Raw genomic sequence first — 5,609 nt, forward strand, 5'->3', positions numbered from 1 at the left:
CCTTGTTTGCCTGGTGCACCCGATCATTGTCTAGGGAGTTAGAAGAGTTGAAGCCACAGAACATCTCCTCCAAGATCTCCTGGGTGCAGCTCTGCAAATACAGTGCCCCGTATGTACAGGGCCTAGAGACATTAGGGTACTCCCTCCACATCACAACAAGGGAACACCCTTTTAGAAATCGTGTTCTCTGCTTCACAGCACAGGGGCAGCTGAAGGGACATCTGGCAAGGAGAAGCCAGATGAAAGAGACTCTTGCGCTCATGACTTAACATACTTGAAGTTGAGCTTGGCCCTCAGCACTCACCTTCTCATCTTGCCTGCTATGACCTGGAGTCTGAACACCAAAGATGTGTCAGACTTCCAAACCATGGCAGCTGATTTCTGCCCAGGAAGGGCATGTTCCTCTCTTCTGTCCCCTCTACACACACACACACACACACACAATCTCACACTAACACACCCTTTTACACATACGCAAACGGACACACACCAATGAGGGTGAAAGAGGTGCGATCCCCCTCAGCTGAGATTACAGTGTGGTCTGCTCTCCATTAGCCTCCCACAAGGTGCCTTGTGGTACCTGTTGAAGACTCCCGCACATCACCAGAAGCTTCGGAAAGAGGGCCGAACTGACGTCCATAGTGGCATGAACATCTCTCTTTCTGGACTCTCCTAAGCCAAGAGCCACTGAAAGTAGGGCAACAGCAACAGAAGGTCTTGTTCTCCTGACCAGCTCCAGTTAAGTGCACTGGAAAAAGGGACATTGTTCAATGCAGCTTCCTGGTTACCAGAGTTCTAAATCCGTTACACGGTTGTCCCCAAGGTAGTGACGTCACTTTTTCAAGATTCCAGCCCTTGGGCCCCTCCCTTCAGTCAGACCTATCCAGAGCCCCTTCTTGGCAGATGACTATGTGAGCTGGTGTCCTGTGTGTCTGAGGCGCAAATTTTAAGGATGGTGGACTGACATGAAGAGGTGAGATGTGGCATGGAGTACCAGGTGAAAGTGGCCTGGATTCGACAGTTTTCACTTGACCTCCGGCCTCATTTCAATGGGGACACCATGATGGGGTGGGAATGCTCTAAGATGCAGACATGGTGATCTTCTGTAGTCAAACCGTCCAATTGTGTCCTGTTCTATTTTGAATGAGACAGAGGTGCCTCCTTCTGGGCCTGGGGGTCGCAGCCTTCACAATGGCTCCCAGCGATAATGACCTGTGGCTTAAATATCCCTGTGTCACCGCGAGGTGTTTCGTGATGGGTTTTGACCAACACGATACATCCAACACGATGGCATGTCACACCTAAGTTCCAAATGGAACTATGCTTAATGTTAGTGTTAGGCTTTGGGTTGGTGTTGCAAATTGAAGACCAATAAAAAATAAATTTATTAAAAACAATAACAGTAATAATGAAATCTTGCCATTTGCAATGATGTGGATGGAACTAGAGGGTATTATGCTAAGCGGAATAAATCTGTCAGAGAAAGACAATTATCATATGATTTCACTCATGTGGAATTTAAGAAACAAAACAAATGAACATAGGGGAGTAGAGGGAAAAATAAAATAAGATAAAAAATTAGAGAGGGGCAAACTATAAGAAACTTAACTACAGGGAGCAAACTGAGGATTTCTGGAGGGAAGATGGGTGCAGGGATGGGCACTAAGGACAGCCCTTGATGTTAATGAGCATCAGGTGCTGTATGCAGCACATGAATACACTAAATTCTACCAATGAAACTAAAAAAATTGTTTAATAAGTGATTCATATTGATGATGAACTCCTTCGAGAAGGGTAACTGATAATGAAGTCATCAAACAAGAAAATTGCCAAGGGATGAAATGTTTATAGCTAGGAGTTTTCATGACATTTAGCTTATTGAGAGCTTATGTAATATTCAACCACATAGTCAACTCCATTTGCACGGGCTTATCTGTGGACTTACCACATTATTTGGGGGCAGTCAGCATTACTTGCAAGTGTCTAAAAACACTTGCCAAGTGACTGATCATCTGAGTAAAATTTGCCAGAGTTTTTTCTCTGTATTCCCCTTGGTGGAGGTAAATTACAGCTTTGATGTAACTCATTTCTATCTATCAGGTAAGAGGCCCAGAGCTAAATACCAGTCACTGTCACATCTGAAGAAAAATCCAATCTTAATGGTAAGTTTTTCTCTTTATCGTCTTCCCTTACTGTCTTACCGCTTTTCTACTTCTTTTGTCTTCCTTCTTTTTTACTTTTTCTTCTCTATTTCCCTTCTCTTTGAACACTTATTTACTTTATTTTGCATTTCACTTCATTATTCTTATTCTCTTCCCGTTTTCAGAACTATAACCAGAAGAAACACTGAATTTGTTTAATTCTGTTCAAGTCAGTTTTAGTATGCAATCAGATAAGTTTAATATTGGCATAGGAGGCAGTAAAAGTGAAGAAATGAAGAGATGGAATAGGGACAAAACACTGATTTATAGGAATAAAAAAATCAGGACCAAGATAGAGTGTTCATTATCTAAGTAGAGGCAGCGCAGGCCAAACCAGGGAAGAGTTACAGTTGTTACCCGGAATTACTTCCAGAATTAAACTTAAATCTAAGCTTGATTTCTATTTTCAACCATCACAAGTATTTATATATCACCTTGTTTCTCTGTTGCACTCATGGTCAGTTCCATGAGGCAATGATATTTATACAGTCATCAGGCTGAGTAGTACTGTGACATCTTAGCGCTTACATACTGAGAAAAGTAGAAATAATTTTTTCACATGCTTGTTAATTTCTTTACCTCATTACCATAAATCTAAGCCAGACTACAAAGATGATTTATAAGATAGTGTTTTATTCATCAGATTTGTAGAAAATATTTGTCTTTCCTCAAAAATAAAGTAATAAAAATAATAAAAAATATAAGTACTAGTTTTTGTTACTTTATCTTACATTAGTCATTTCAAAAATGTGCCCTATTAGTATGTATAATCAATAGCAACTACTAATATTCTGACATAATTATCTTCATAATTAACTATTGGTTCCTGTGCATATTGTTTTCTCAATATTTTTACCAGAGCAGAAGCATATAAAGAGGTCAAGATGGAAAACCATACAACTGTGACAGTATTTATCTTAGCAGCATTGACGGAGGACCCAAAACTGAAGATTGTGCTATTTGTCTTCCTGCTCCTCACCTACTTGCTAAGCATCTCAGGCAACTTAGTTATTACCCTCACTTTGCTGGACTCACATCTCAAGACCCCTATGTATTTCTTTCTTCGAAATTTTTCTTTCTTAGAAATTTCTTATACGACAGTCTGCATCCTCAAATTGCTTGTAAGCATGGCAACTGGTGACAAAACCATTTCCTTTTTTTTTAATTTTTATTTATTTATGATAGTCACACAGAGAGAGAGAGAGAGGCAGAGACACAGGCAGAGGGAGAAGCAGGCTCCATGCCGGGAGCCCGACGTGGGATTCGATCCCGGGTCTGCAGGATCACGCACTGGGCCAAAGGCAGGCGCCAAACCGCTGCGCCACCCAGGGTTCCCCAAAACCATTTCCTATAACTGTTGTGCAACTCAGTTGCTTTGCCTTCCTTCTTGGAGCATCTGAATGTTACCTCCTGGCTGTCATGTCCTACGATCGTTATGTCGCCATCTGCAAGCCCCTGCATTACACAACCATTATGAGCAGCAAAATCTGTATCCAGCTAGTCCTTAGCTCTTGGATCACTGGTTTCCTCATCATCTTTCCAGGACTCATTTTAGGCTTACGCCTGGACTTCTGTGATTCCAGTGTCATTGATCATTTCTACTGTGACACTGCTCCCCTCCTGCAGATCTCCTGCACGGACGGAAATGATGAGTTTCATCTTAGCTTTGGTGACTCTGCTGGTCACTTTGGCATTCGTAATTCTATCATACACATATATTGCCCTGACAATTTTAAAAATTCCTTCTGCCAACCAGAGAAAAAAGCTTTCTCCACCTGTTCTTCTCACATGATTGTCATCTCCCTCTCATATGGCAGCTGCATCTTTATGTACCTTAAACCCTCAGTCAAACAGAGGATATCCTTGATGAAGGGAGTGGCAGTTCTCAATACTTCTGTTGCTCCACTTTTGAATCCCTTTATTTATACTTTAAGGAAACAGCAGGTGAAGCAAGCATTTTATTTTTCTGTTCCATTGTAAGCATTCTCAATTTTTAAAAACATTTTAAAAAATATTTTTCTTATTTATTCATGAGAGACACAGAGAGAGGGGCAGAGACACAGGAAGAGAGAGAAGCAGGCTCCCCTTTGGGAGTCTGATTTGGGACTAGATCCCAGGACCCCGGGATCATGCCCTGAGCTGAAAGCGGACGCCCAAACACTGAGACACCCAGGCATCCCAACATTCTCAAATTTGACTAATTTCTTCTCTGCTTCTTCCATTTAAATGTAGCAAATACTTGAAAGATTATTTTAGTCAACTTTATATATTAGTTCATGGAGACTTAATTATTTTTATATCTGTGTGGTATATTTTATTCTTATATTTGATTTTCTGCAAAATCTTGATAAGTTCGAAACAATTATATATCTTCCTTGGGATTTTACTTTTCCTTGGCTTTTATGTCCTGATACACATTCTCTACTGTTTTAAATAAATATCTTTAAAAGTGGGAAGTTGAGATTAAAATATCAATATCATCCTTTGTCTTGAGAATTGAAAAAACCCCACTATGCTAGTGTAATAAAATATTATATGGTATATTATTTTTATTTTACATTTTATGCCATATAAGTAAATAAGTAAATAAATACTGACTCATGTATGTGTACTAAATCAAGTAACTTTGATTAAGAATAAAATGCATCCTGGAGAGAGAGATCACATTTGATGCTTTATCAGCTATTCCTTATTCATCTTGGAACTAACTGTGTTCCTTAAATTCTACATCTATCACATAGATAGATATGATGCTGAGGAGGGCACCATCTGATGTCCACTTCAACTGCAGCTCCTTTCCTCCTCCTGCGAGAGCCTTTGGGCCGAGTTCTCCACCCAGGCGGGGCTGAAAGGGCCCAGCCCCTCGGCCCCCATCCCTGCAGCCCTCGGCGGGGTGGGGGGCAGGTGCTGCCATCTGTTCACCTGAGAGTGGCTTCACGGCTACCCCACCCCCCGGCCGAGCTGGGAAGCCAGTCCCAAAGCCACTGCAGCTGCTGTACAGACACCCCGGGGAGGGGGGCGGCAGGTGTGCAGATGCAGGCAGCTCTCTGAGACAGGGGGGCAGCGCCAGCCAGGCTGAGGGCGAAAGCAGCCTCCTCATAGCTGAGCTCAGTGTGCAGACGGCAGGCACGTCCTCAAGGAAATGGCCACAGGCATCTCAAGTGACACGGACATAGGCGCCCACACAGCATAAATACCAGCTGCTCCCAGAGGATGAGGTTGAAAAATAGCAGCATGGTCGTGGAGGAGGTGGTGTGGGCTGTGGACTCCACCTATGGCCGGGCCTCGGGCTGGGGGCTGCACCTGTGTCTGTGCCTCGGGCTGGGGGCTGCACCTGCGGCCGGGCCCCGGGCTGGGGACTAAACCTGCGGCCAGACCTCCGGCCTGGGGACTACATGGGCTGTGGTG

At 43.0% G+C, this 5,609-nt stretch overlaps 1 pseudogene; it reads left to right on the plus strand.

The window, feature by feature from the left end:
* The first annotated feature begins 3,072 nt into the window (after window positions 1-3,072).
* On the plus strand, window positions 3,073-4,264 carry LOC144304344 (olfactory receptor 6C74-like; annotated as a pseudogene).
* The last annotated feature ends 1,345 nt before the right edge of the window (window positions 4,265-5,609 follow it).

Source organism: Canis aureus, chromosome 33 (assembly GCF_053574225.1).
Source record: "Canis aureus isolate CA01 chromosome 33, VMU_Caureus_v.1.0, whole genome shotgun sequence".
Classification (NCBI taxonomy): domain Eukaryota; kingdom Metazoa; phylum Chordata; class Mammalia; order Carnivora; family Canidae; genus Canis; species Canis aureus.